The sequence below is a fragment of the Microtus pennsylvanicus genome, chromosome 9 (assembly GCF_037038515.1).
Source record: "Microtus pennsylvanicus isolate mMicPen1 chromosome 9, mMicPen1.hap1, whole genome shotgun sequence".
NCBI classification, from domain to species: Eukaryota; Metazoa; Chordata; class Mammalia; order Rodentia; family Cricetidae; genus Microtus; species Microtus pennsylvanicus.
In genome coordinates, this window is record NC_134587.1 from 39,251,393 (window position 1) to 39,262,582 (window position 11,190).

Below are 11,190 nucleotides of genomic sequence, written 5' to 3' on the forward strand. Positions count from 1 at the left end.
GCTGCTGAGATTTTCTCCGTGACCAGGTGTTGAGGTGCCATGACTTACCCAGGTTGGCTCACGAGTAAGCACCACAGCACCCAGCCCAAGCAGCTAGGATCCACTGTACTTGGGCCCATTCACCTTCCTGGCCTAGTTCTTGGTCTCCTGTGCTCGGAGTTATACAGCTGGTTCTCCTTCCTGTGTGACCCCGACAGACACTGAGCTTTTCATACCCTTCATCCTTATGTGTAGCAATAGCAGCGATCAATTCTGTCCTGGCAAGGCCTTTATGAGAACGGAATGAGATCACGCGGATGGTCTCAGCCAACTCTTGGCTCTTAGCAGAGTTTGTAAACCTGAGCTCCTGGGGTTTTGTGTACCTTGGCCTTCCTCTATGGGTGAGCGTCCCTAAACTTGCAGTCTGGAATAACTTGCCTCCTCCCCCTCCTCCTCCTCCCTCTCCTCCTTCTCCCCCTTCTCCTCTTCCTCCTCTTCCTTCTTTTTGTTTGTTTTTTTGTTTTTCAAGACAGGGTTTCTGTGTAGCCCTGACTGTCCTGGAACTCGCTCTGTAGATCAGGCTGGCCTCAGATTAACAGAGATCGGTCTGCTTCTGCCTCCTGAGTGTTGGAATTGAAGGTGTGTACCACACCACCTGGCCTGACCCGCCTTCTTTAGGTTCTGGTACAGCCATTCTGCCCAATCCCCAGGTCCTGCATTGTCCCTAAGCAGGCTGCCACACTCCCATGTGGGCTCCATTCCCTTTTGTTACTCAGTGCCCCTTCCCAGAAGGTCACCTTAACCTCTATCCCTGCCCTCCCACCTGCCCATATTCTTTCCCATGGGTCACAATTCTTCCTAGAGTGGCCATAGCCAATGTGGTGGTTTGAATGAGAATGAACCCCATAGTCTCAAATGTTTGAGGGCTTGGTCTCCAGTTGGTGGAACTGTTTGGGAAGGACCAGGAGGTGTAGCCTCATTGGAGGAGGTGTGTCACTGGGGTTTGGGTTGAGGTTTCAAAAGCCTGCAGCATTCCCAGTTAGTGCGCTCACTCTCTGCCTCACCCTTGCGGTTCAAGCGCTCAGCTACTGCTCTAGTGCCATGTCTGCCTACCTGCCACCGTCCTCCTGCCCTGGTGGTCATGGACTCACCCTTAGAACTGTGAGTAAATCCTTTCTTCTATAACTTGCCTTGTCATGATGTCTGCACAGCACTAGAAAATAACTAACACAGTCCGCTTTCTTATGTTGCATGGTTGTCCTGAGTTCTACAAGGATTTCCTCCTGAACCCCAAAGGTCAGCCACAGTGACTTCCTCCTGAGCTTGCATGATGAGTTCCTCATACAGTTCACATGGATTATGAAGGCCAGGTAGCTTGTGTTTAAGTGAGCAGGGACCCTGTGGAGTAGCTGTAGTAATGACGTCCTGTCCAGAGGCATACCAGTTGGACAGACACGTGGCCTTTGACTCTGTGTGGGTCCATAGTCTTTGTGTGGCTGCCATTTGAGCATCAGGGGTCCTCTGGGAATGATTTCAAATCCACTCATGAATCTTGAAGAAGGAGTGAGAATTGCAGAAGTCAGGTGGAAGGTAGGCCCTTGTCTCTATGCTGGGGACTGAGTTTTGCTGAAGAGTCCAAGGGACCAGCTAAAGCAGCCTCAAAAGGTCATATCTGGGGACTGGAGAGATGGCTCAGCAGTTAAGAGCACTGGCTGCTCTTCCAGAGGACCAAGGTTCAATTCCCAGCATCCATATGGCAGCTCATAGTTGTCTATAATACAACTCCTGTTCCGGGGGATTCAACACCCTCACACAGACATAGATGTAGGCAAAACACCAACGTGCATAAAATGCAAATAAATAAATTATTTTTAAAAGTCCATATCTGAGACCAAGCCTCAGTTTGTCTTTAGGACAGAATGCTCAAGGAGGTGAGGTCATTTAGCCACTCCTCTGGTCTTGTAGGGTCTAGAGATCAGATGGAAATAAGCAGTGGAAAGGTAACTCTAGTGTCTCCTCTGTGTACAGAGACACACTGAGGAAACACAGAGACAGACACACGGACCTCCAGTCACTGGTACAAAGCCCTCCTTTAATAGCACCATGGAGGCTTAAATACCCAGCAGTCAATGGCCAACAGGTGAAAATCCCATCCTCTGATTCTCTAGGGAAGGCACAGCTTTTAGTAACTCCGAAGCTCACAAACTGTCTTGTAGTGCACTTAGCTCAGATGGGGGTGCAGTGTGCTGCAGAAAGACATTAACAAGTGTGGGTGAGGCTGTGGTAAAGTATACTGCAAGTAGAAGCCTAAAATGAAATACCAGAATGAAAAATAATCTCATGATTCCTCAGGTAAATGGAAATGTATCCACACAGAACTAGTAAACACTCTGTACATGAGTGTTGTGGGACAATGGTCTTGTACCCTGTTACTTGTATTGTTTTAATAAAATGCTGGTTGGCCAGTAGTCAGGCAGGAAGTACAGGCAGGGTGACCAGGCAGAAAGTAGGGGCAGGTCAACGAGAACAGGAGAATTCTGGGAAAAGGAAAGACTCAGTCTGCAGTCATCACCCAGACGCAGAGGAAGCAAGATGAGAATGCCTTGCTGGTGAAGGGTACCAAGCCATATGGCTAACACAGACAAGAATTATGGGTTAATGTAGGATGTAAGAGTTAATAAGAAGCGTGAGCTAACAGGCCAGCCAGTTTATGATTAATGTAGGCCTTTGTGTGTTTCTTTGGGACAGAATGGCTGCAGGACCAGGCAGGACAGTAATCTCAGGCAATAATTGATGGGTGTGGGGTGGTCCCTAGCAGGCGATGAGAAGTTCTTTCATTGAATTGTATACTGAGCATGTACTTTCAGAAGGTAAGCTTTACTGTGAATTATGTTAATAAGTAATGTGGGATTACCCTCTATATGTTATGAATATGTCTTATTATCATTGGTTAATAAAGAAGCTGCTTTGGCCTATGGCAGGGCAGAACATAGCCAGGCTGGAAGAGATATATATATAGAGAGAGTAGGCGGAGTCAAGGAGACATCAGGTAGCTACTGAAAGAGACAAATGCCGGAACCTTACCAGCATGCCATAGTCTAATATATAGATTAATAGAAATGGGTTAATTTAAGATGTAAGAGTTAGTTAATAAGAAGCCTGAGCTAATAAGCCAAGCAGTGTTGTAATTAATATAGTTTCTGTGTGATTATTCAGGTCTGGGCAGGTGGGAAATATAGTTTACCTCTGTTTACAGGTAAGCTATAGGAAGTTTCTGAGATGCATGCAGAAATGGGGAGAGCTTGTGAGTAGTGCTGTTCTTAGAGGAGGTCTGAGCCAGTCTGGCTGCAGAGGCTCAGCTATGCCAGCTGGTGGTCTCAATATCTACCTTTTCCTGGCTGCCCTGGTGCCTCTGGGATCTGAGGGATGGTGGGTTCTGTTACTAGTAGGCTCTGCGTATCAGCTCTGTCCCCCTGGAACTGGAAGATACAGTGAATTTGTAAGTTTCCTCTGTATTATTGAGAGGGTTGGTGGCCACATGCATTTGATCATAAAGAAAAAACACCAGACCTTTAGTAGGAGACAGCCAATTTCAACACCATATTTCTCAGACAAACCTAGCACATCTACTAGGAACAGTTGAACTACATGTGTGATTCTGGATTTTCTAATAGTACACTGTGGTGATTTGAAATAAAATGACCAGCCAGGTGGTGGTGGCGGCGCACGCCTTTAATCCCAGCACTCAGGAGGCAGAGGTAGGCAGATCTCTGTGAGTTATAGGCCAACCTAGTCTACAAGAGCTAGTTCCAGGACAGGCTCCAAAGCTACAGAGAAACCCTGTCTCGAAAAAAAAAAAAGAAAGAAAAAAGAAAAGAAAAAAAGAAAAGAAATTTAAAAAATAATCCCCAAAGAGAGTGGACTAACAGGAGGTGTGGCCTTGTTGCACTATCTCTGCCTGCACACCCCCATGTCCCACAATGATGATAATGAACTGAACCTCTGAACTATAAGCCAGCCACCCCAACTAAATGTTTTGTTTTGTAAGAGTTGCCATGGTCACAATGTCTCCTCACAGCAATAGAAACCCTAAGACATACACCAAGGGAGAGAGAGAGAAGTGAGGTAATTTCTTTTTAATTGTTTATATACGTGTGTGTATGCACACACAGATGCAGGTACTCACAGAGGCCACAAGGGGACACCAGATTCCATGGTTGAAGTTACAGGCAGTAGTGAGCTACTCGGTGTAGGTTCTGGGAACCAAACTCAGTTCTTCTGGACAAGCAGTTAACTGAGAAATCATCTTTGTAGCTCCAAAATTTATTTTAATAGTCTGTTTTAACTCCAAATTACCCAAATTATTTCTACATGCGAACGACATAAGAATGTCGTCTGTGTGCTCTATTATCCTGTCCTCGTACAGAGAAAGCAACGTGATGAGCCTTGTGGGGCTTAGTGAGACAGGGCTTCCTGGGGGTGCTGACACCAGTGTTACCCAACCTCCCTGCCTCCTATCCCACACCAACCTCTGTGGTCTAGTTGAGAGGAGGCTAGGTAAGCAGGAAAATGGGGTAGGGACTGTTCACTGGGCCCACTTTTTGGTTATCACCCTGCTCTTACCCCAACTGAACCCAGAAGTCGGCAGGGGCCCCTGGAGCCCACCCGTCTGCCCCCTGTAGTCCTACCTACCAATCTACCAGCGCTATGTGGCCAAAGGGTGCCCTCTGGCCTTGTCATCTTGAATGAAAAACTTCAGAAGCCAACAGGAGGCCAGTTGGTTTTATTTGTTTTGTTGTTGTTTGGTTTGGTGTTCGGGGTTTTGGGACAAGGTATTATTACTGTGTAGCCTTGGCTGGCCTAGAACTTTGGCCTAGAACTTGCTATGTAGACGAGGCAGCTGACCTCTAATTCATAGAGATTTGTCTGTCTCTAACTCCTGAGTGCTGGAATTAAAGGTATATACCACCACACCTTTTTTTTTTTTTGAGGCAGTAAGGAGACACCCTGTGTTGCCCAGTGTTGCCCCGCCTTGAGAGAGGAGCACCAAGAAGTCACCCTGTATAGTCTAATGACTCCAGAAGTCCCCTGGGAAGAAACTGATCTCTCTGCCCAGGTAGAAATGAGGTCTTCTGGGTTTGGAGCCAGGTGTGTGAGGTCATTGCCTAAAACCCCATTCCTCTGAGAAGCATAGCCTGGGGCCCTGGGGACTGTGCTTTTACCTTCTCTCTGAAGAGGAGAGAGAGGTTTGCTCTGAGCCACTCTTCCTTCCCCTGGCCTCCCAGGCTATGTAGCAAGTCCAGAGTCACATGCAACCCTAGTGTTAGGGGCTGAGGGACCTGGAGACCTACTCGGAGACCACCAGTCCATACCTGCTGCAAGTCAGAATGCAGAGGGACCTGGGAACCCACTCAAAGCCAGGGCTTGAGGCTCTGACCCAGGTCATGCTCCACACCAGACCCAGCAGGAGGACAGGAGGAACTCACCTTGTCTGCCAGTGATGCCTCCTAGCCTGATGCCGCTTCCAACAGAGCCAGCCCGAGGTGGCCCTGGGGGTGGAATAGAGAAGGAACAGAGGGACTGGACAGGGCACTGTTCGCCATGGACCCCATGAGGCCAGATTCTGCTGCAGCTAGAACGGATAGATGGACCGGGCCCTAGGTGGTTGTTCTGTGCTCTGTTGTACGTTAGCACCGTAGCTAGCTGAGGACAGGAACTGCCTGGTGTAGAGAGTTGCCTGGGCGTGCAGACAGGAAGGAGCTCTGAGGCAGCGGTAACTAGGAGACTAGGAGCACACTGATCCTGCTGCTGTAGAGAGACCGGGAGGAGACGCTGGACTTGGCCAGCAGAGGGGCCCAGAGACCAGCTTCTAATGGCTGTCCGTGGCCTTTGCATAGAAAGACTTTGTGCTATTTATATGGGGCTGTACTATTAGCAGTGAGTTTTATAAGGTTTCTTTAGAGTCCCCCAAACCATAAGAGGCCAGAAGCTATGTCCCACTCCCCCTCTGCCCAACAAGATCCCTTGAGAGGACCCCAGGGGAAGTTCAGAGGATGGCCTTGGCTCTGGGATGCTCGGGAAATGTCACCACACTGGATTAGGTTCTCCTGTACATAGTCACACTGGTCCCCAGGCCCACCTGATTGCAAGAAAAGTCTGTAGTTCTCTGCTGGTTTTTTTCATCTTTTGTATGTGGGTGCATATGCGTTTTTAATGTGCAGAGCAGACCCAGGCAGTAGCTGTCCAGAGTGCAGTAGGCAGAGCCTGAGACCCTGTGGAAAAGTCGGTAAGAGGCATGCAACTGCATGGCTGTGTCAGGAGAGATGTGATGCTATCACGGTACCAAGGATGACAGGTGACAGGACCTGGCATCCGTCTTCCTCCACTCTCCCCTTAGACCTTAGGTCTGTCCCTCTGCCTTCAGATCTACTAACTCCTGCCATCTCCAACTGAATGTTGAGCTATTATGGAACTTTTCACTGATATTGCTTTTTGTTTGTTTGTTTTGAATCTTTTGTTTTTCTGTATAGCCCTGGCTGTCCTGGAACTGGCTTTCTGGACCAGAATGGCCTCGAACTCGCAGAGATCCACCTGCCTCTGCCTCCTGAGTGCAAGGCATGTGTCAACACTGTCCAGTGATAATGCACTTTTTTTAATTTGTGGGAGGGTTGGTGGAGGGGTGTGTGTGTGTGTGTGTGCCTGCATGAGCACACACATGGGTGCACGTGGATGTATATGTTCGTGTGTTTGTGTATGCCTTTGCAGGCCAGTGGTCAGCCTTGGGTGTCTTTCCTCTAGTGCTCTCTGTACCTTATTTTTAAAATGTTTTTTATTATATTTATTGTATTGTGTGTGTGTGTGTGTGTGTGTGTGAGAGAGAGAGAGAGAGAGAGAGAGAGAGAGAGAGAGAGAGAGAGAGAGAGAAAGAATGGACATCTTGTGTCTTTTTTTTTTCCTTCGAGACAGGGTTTCTCTGTGTAACAGGCCTAGATGTCCTGGAACTTGATTTGTAGATCAGCCTAGCCTCAAACTTGTGGAGATCCACCTGCTCCTGACTCCCAGTGCTGGGATTGAAGGCATATGCCACCACCATCCAGCTTAAATAAATTAGTTAATCTTAAAAAAAAAAAGAGTTGCTGTGGTCATTGTGTCTCTTCACAGCAATAGAGACACTAATTAAGGCACAAGGTATGAGCCAGGCAGGACTGCTGTGTAGAAAAACCCTGCCTTGAAAAACCAAACAAGATATACAAACAAACAACAAATAAAATTATTTATTTTTATGTATATAGTGTTCTGCCTGTACGCAAGAAGTCAACACCAGATCTCATTATAGATGGTGTGAGCCACCATGTGGTTGCTGGGAATTGAACTCAGGTCCTCTGGAAGAGCAACCAGTGCTCTTAACCTCTGAGCCATCTCTCCAGCCCCACAACAACTCTTATAAAGAAAACATTTAATTGGGTTGGCTCGCTTACAGTTTCAGAGGGTCAGTTTATTATCATGTCAGGGAACATGGCAGCAGGCAGGCAGACATTGTGCTGGAGAAGTAACTGAAAGTCCTACATCTTGTGGGCAATAGGAAGCCAACTGAGACACTGGGCGATATTCTGAGCGTAGCAAGCCAACTGAGACACTGGGCGATATTCTGAGCGTAGCAAACCTCAAAGCCTCCCCGACAGTGACACACTTCCTTCAGCAAGGCCACACCCACTCCAACAAAGCCACACCCCCTAACAGGGTCACTCCCTATGAGTTTATGGGGGCCAATTACACTCAGACTACCACACCTTGTATTAGCTGTCCTGCGTACCTGGAGTATGGTTTGCGGCTGAGCTGCTAACGTGCAGGAAGCTTCTCCATGTCTCTGCTCTGGCCATGGGAATGACTACCAATGCCAGACTGGCTCTCCCACACTCAACACCAGACCTTGTATTTTAGGTCATTAGTTTCTGAGTAAGAGGCAGTGCCCTGCTGAGGCTCCTCTTTGTCCACCCTGGGGGTCCCACAGACCAAGCTCAGGTTGACGGCCTTGTCGGCAAGAGCTTTATTGGCAAGCGGGGCTGGCTCATGACCCTCCAGCTTATGTTTTGAGATCGGGTCTTCACTGAACCTGGAGTCTCTGATTGGCCAGACTTGTTGGCTAGCTGGTTCTGGTTCTGCCTGTGTTGGCCCCTTCAGCCCTAAGGCTACAGGAACACGACATCACACATGACTTCTGGGGACCTAAACCCGAGTCCTCGTGATCGTACAGCAGGCTTTGTTCTCACCTAGGCATCGCCCCAGGCCCTGGGAAGACTTTTGGGGGGGGGTGTTATGGTTTTGGTCCCTTTAAGAGACAAGCCACACCCACTCCCCTCTCCATCCACTGAGGCAGGCTGATCTTCAGCTTCCGGACTGAGCTCGCTCTCTTTTCCATCTTCCTCGGAGAGGCAGCTTTGCTTCTGCTTCTCTCCCCACTTCTCTGCTTCCCCCCTTCTCTGTCTTTTTCTCCTCTTCTCTCTCTCTCTCTCTCTCTCTCTCTCTCTCTCTCTCTCTCTCTCTCCTTCTCTCTCTCTCCCCCCCTTCACCCTTCCTCCTCCATAACCCCTTGAATAAACATTCAACCTCACCCTGCATGTCGTGTCTATCCATGTTTCTGTCTTCTGCCTGCCCGCCATGTGTCTCCCTGCCTGGGACCAGCCATTGCTCAGGGACCAGCAGCCGACTCTGCCTGGGGCCCACTGCCTGCTGCCACATGGCCCGCCACCACTGCTCTGAGACCAGCCTCTGTCTCTGCCTGGGACTGGCTGCTCCCAGGGCCCACTGTCTGCCGCCACATGACCTGCTGCCACCATTTGGGACCTACAGCATTTCTGCTGTCTACTGCCACCGGGGATCTTGCAGCATTTTTAAAAAAAGAATAACGGGGGGATTCCCATACAATTTCTATTTCTTCTTTGCTCATTGAGACCATATTTTCCTTTGACTTCTCGAGTGTGTTTTCTGCTCATCTTTAAACATGTGTCCAGCTGTGCTTAGATCTTTGCTAATTCCTGTCAGAGCTTCATTCTGTGATCTCTCTGGCCTGTGATAAGACAAATCTTCCTTCTTCTTTCTGGATTTCTGTTTTTTTTATTTTGAGCTGATCCTTTTTTGTTTGTTTTCTTTTTCAAGGCAGGGTTTTTGTTTGTTTTGTTTTGTTTTTGTTTTTTTGTAGCCCTGACTATCCTCTGTAGACTAAGCTGGCCTCGAACTCTGGGTTAAAAGTGTTTGACACCATGCCAGACTGCGGCAAACCTCTCCTCCCCTCACCGTGTAATCCTGGCTGGCCTGGAACTCACTCTGTAGATCTGGCTCGCATTAAACTCACAGAGATTCTCCCGTCTCTACCTCCCAAGTGTTGGGGTTAAAGGCATGCACCACCACACCTGGCTGAATTGATCATCTTTAATTAAACCTTATAGACTGCTGAATTCTACTGTTGTCCTGTGGAAGGCACTGACTTACTCTAGAAGACTCGTCTAGGGGTATATTGAACATTCACTTAGTCCTCTATCATCACGGTACAACATGGTGGTGTGCAGGCAGACATGGTGCTAGAGCTGAGAATGCTACATCTTGATAGGCAGGGAACAGGAAATGGTCTGTCTCACTGGGCGTGGCTTGAGCCAATATGGCACCTCCAACCCGCCTCCATGGTGACACACTTCCTCCAACAAGGCCACACCTCCAAATAGTGCCACTCTCTTTGGGGGCCATTTTCTTTCAAATCACCTTGACATGGCTTCTCAGGACTTGACATTTTTCTTCATTACCTTCATTCTGGAGGGGACCATGCCCTGTAGCAGCCTTCTGAGAATTTGGTGGGGGGGAAGCTTAATTTTGGACTGGACAGCTTCATAAGTAGGCCTTGACGGAGCCGGACTCTAGGCTGTCCTATATGCATAGCTTCTCCTGGGAGAGTTGGAAGTTTTGTCCTATGCCCATGAGGGCTCCCTGTTGGCTCTTCCTACAGAGCACCTCCTTGACTTCTGCTCAGGGACTCAGCGTGGGAGGTGCCTCACGCGTGGACAGTATCTAAGACCTCCCTGAGAGTAGCCTGTCAGGATACATGGTCCTGCACTGCTTCTTCTCCAGAAACTGGTGGCCCAAAGCGCCGTGTTCAGCAGTAAGGTGTGGAGACCACCCTGACCAGAGCAGAGATATGGAGAGACCCTGCTGCATGGGCAGCCCAGCTGAGATTCAAGCTCCAGGATGTGCTGTGTCACAGAGAGTGCTGAGCGGCAGCAGGTCTTCATTGAGCCCTTCCAGGCTGTGACTTCCAGTCAGCCAATACAATGACAAGTGAATTCTCGCCGTGTACAGGAAGCAGTCAATAACACGTAAACTAGAAACCCAAGAAATAACCATGCGTTTGGCTAATTTAGATGCCTGAGTGTAAATCCAGAACCCTTTTACGTCCAGCTCTGCTTCCTGCAGTCTTGGCGGTCCCCTTGACCAAAACATGTGAAACGAGGAAGTCCACAAATCAGCGGTTATCACAGCTTTTAAGTCAGGTGCCATCTGAGTTAGCTGAAGGAATCCACGTCTCCATTCTGTTCCACTGGGGGACAGATCACCTTTTTGCGCAGTGTGTCCACGCTGGCCGTGCTCCCTGCTTGTTGGCTCTCACCAGTCAGCGAACTTTCCACACTGCCCTATTCACATTTCAGAGTACAAGGATAGACGTGATCTTTCCAAACTGCAGAGAAGCAGAAAGTGCTTCCTTTAAGGGAAAAGATAGGAGATTTCATTTTTTTCGAGACAGGGTTTCTCCTGTAACTTTGGAGCCTGTCCCGGAACCCACTCTGTAGATTAGGCTGGCCTCGAACTCACAGAGATCTGCTTGTCTCTGCCACGCAAGTGTTGGGATTGAAGGAGTGTGCCACCACCACCCAGCTAATAAAAGTCTTAATGCTGAGGTAGCCAAGAGCAACGCTAAGAACTCACTTTCCTTAAGATGGTGAAAGAAATCTGTGCTAGTTCTGCCCGACAGACTTCACACTGCAAATGTTACAGCCACAGGGCACACACGCTAAGACGGAAAAGGAGCTAGCTTTGTGCACTCCGTACTGACTGCTGTTTCAGACCACCGTGAGAGTCTTGGGGCACGCCCCTCCTGATAAAGCATCACAGTGTCTGACGTCATGCCTGTGGCAGGGCTTGCCTCACGTGGGGACCAGGAGAAGA